This window comes from Sinocyclocheilus anshuiensis, unplaced genomic scaffold, assembly GCF_001515605.1.
Source record: "Sinocyclocheilus anshuiensis isolate Anshui unplaced genomic scaffold, SAMN03320099.WGS_v1.1 scaffold3401, whole genome shotgun sequence".
Taxonomy (NCBI): Eukaryota; Metazoa; Chordata; class Actinopteri; order Cypriniformes; family Cyprinidae; genus Sinocyclocheilus; species Sinocyclocheilus anshuiensis.
The window spans coordinates 66866-69320 of record NW_015556030.1 but is presented as its reverse complement, the minus strand read 5'-3'; the positions used below and the strand labels follow the sequence as shown (position 1 = coordinate 69320).

The 2455-nt window shown below is 45.7% G+C and overlaps 1 protein-coding gene across 2 annotated transcripts in view; it reads left to right on the top strand.

Annotated features, from left to right (window-relative positions):
• LOC107676155 (absent in melanoma 1 protein-like) overlaps positions 1-2455 on the top strand; it is a 39838-nt gene that overhangs the window by 4416 nt on the left and 32967 nt on the right. The gene's annotated exons all lie outside the window — the stretch shown is intronic.

Below are 2455 nucleotides of genomic sequence, written 5' to 3'. Positions count from 1 at the left end.
GTGAGTGAGTGAGTGAGCATGTGTTTGTGTGTGTGTTTGTGTGTGAGTGTGTGTGTGTGTGTGAGTGAGTGAGTGAGCATGTGTTTGTGTGTGTGTTTGTGTGTGAGTGTGTGTGTGTGTGTGAGTGAGTGAGTGAGCATGTGTTTGTGTGTGTGTTTGTGTGTGTGTTAGAGAGTGTGTGTGTGTGTGAGTGTGTGTGTGTGTGAGTGTGCGTGTGTGTGTGTGTGTGTGTGTGTGAGTGAGTGAGTGAGCATGTGTTTGTGTGTGTGTTTGTGTGTGTGTTAGAGAGTGTGTGTGTGTGTGAGTGTGTGTGTGTGTGAGTGTGCGTGTGTGTGTGTGTGTGTGTGTGTGAGTGAGTGAGCGTGTGTTTGTGTGTGTTAGTGTGTGTGTGAGAGTGAGTGTCATGAGGACACACTGGTTTCTCTCATTCTTCACTCCATGTGACTGTGGGCCCCTGAGGCCTGGCGCCTGCTGATGATGTCATCAAACCAGCTGTGAACATCTAGAGTGCTGTTAGTGAGGATGACGTTCTTCATCATCATTTCTGCTGTGTGTCGCTGCAGCTCCTGTGTTTTACTGTATCTGTGATCACACACAGGAGCTGTTGATATGAGGCTGTTTCCAGATAAACAATCTGAACTCTGATGATTATGGATCATATCTGCAGTTTATTGAGCTGTAAACGGCTGCAGCCAGTTCTCTCAGTGTGTCACGCATTTCTTCTGTTCAGCAGTGATTTTTCCTCATACGGCTGTTTTATACAGGATTGTGTGTGTTTATTTGGTTATACTTTAGGCATGTTTTGGACGTTTTCAATTAGAAAAACAATAAATAAACAGGTTATGTGCCTGTGTATACATATGTACTGTATTAGTCTAATCGTTATGATTAAGTGCATATAAAAGCAGTGGAAGTCTGTGAGATGACCTCGTCTGGTGAAGGTGTGTCAGGTGAAGAGAGCGTTGCTCGTGGGTTCTTCAGTTGTTGGATGGGACACTGAATGAACAGACGGTGAAGCTGAGATGTTAGATGTCTTCTAACCCTTAATCTTGAAGTTCATTGAATTCCAGCAGATGAATGGAGAGAAAAGCAAAAGTCATTGTCATGATGTGGTAAAGCAGTATGTTTAACAGCGACAGATAAATAAGAGGAAAATGTCTCGTATGTCATGTATTTTAGAGAATTAGGAAAGTGTTCAGAGGATTTTTGTAATGAAATGGCTTAGTATTGAGCAGAAGCTTTACAGTCCGGATCTGTTCAGACAAGCCTGACAGGCAGACAGACAGTTAATCAGCAGAAAGACAGCGCAGAGATCCGCAGGGCACCAAACAACACGAGAGCAGCAGAATACAGTCAGACGCCGCTCTCTGCTCGGACGGTTCAAACGAGGCCTTTAACTGCATCCGTGTTTCCCTGTCATCGTTCCATCAACACGTTAATCTGTGCAAACCTGTTTAAAGTTGAGATGTCCAGCTAGTTAGTGGTGTGTCAGTTTCATGCTCCGAGTGTAAGTCAGTCACTGGTGGTTCGATGTCCTGAAGAGTGAAACTGAAGTTTTCAGAACATTGATGTGTTCATTTGAGACATGTCAACTTCTGACTCAACCAATCGCATGAGTTTGGGGCGGGACTATCTGTCTGACTGACCAATGGCGCAGATGGGATTTTTTAACTGGGCGGGACCAAGCTGTCAGTTCAGTCCAGAAAAATCACCAGCTCTGTCATAGACGATAGTATACGATCACTATGCCTACAGCTACAGGCTGATGCAGCTACCAGCTCCTCGTAGGACCCCGGGGTCAGGAGTCGTAGCACATACACGCACAGAGAACGGAAACGTCGGTGGCAGCACCATCGTCATGTGTGTTTATTGACAACAGCAAAGAGACGTGAAAGAGGAATCAATTCAGTGTTTCGTGCCATTCAACAGGTGCAAATTATAAACTTTCACTCTATGATGGTAAACCTAAAGGGTGCACTAAGTGATTTTTGCCAAACGATGTTGATATTTGAAAGCACCAAAACAAACACGCCCATACCCCAACAGGACCTCACCCCCAGAGCCGTTGAGAAACAGAGTTGCGACACTCCCATAGGCTTCCATAGAAACTGAGGAATGCGGAAGTAAAGCGTGTCATGGACATAGACTGTATAAAAACATGGACGTAGTGTCCGTGACGTCACCTGTAGGTTTCTGAAGAGCGTTTTTGAAGCTCAAAGTTTGCGGAGCCGGCCGTCGCCATCTTGGCAGCGTGTCACTCCCGGCAAAGAGGCGGGAGCAGGTTGCTGAAGCCACGCCCACCTAGCTCGACGCCGGTGACAGCAGCGGCAATCCACCTGTCACTCAAGTGGCCACGCCCTTAATTATGCAGAAACTTAAGGCTTAATATAATTTAAACGGATGAGTTATAAAAAAATTCACCCCCCTCACAGTTGTCATGAAGGGCAAAATTAGC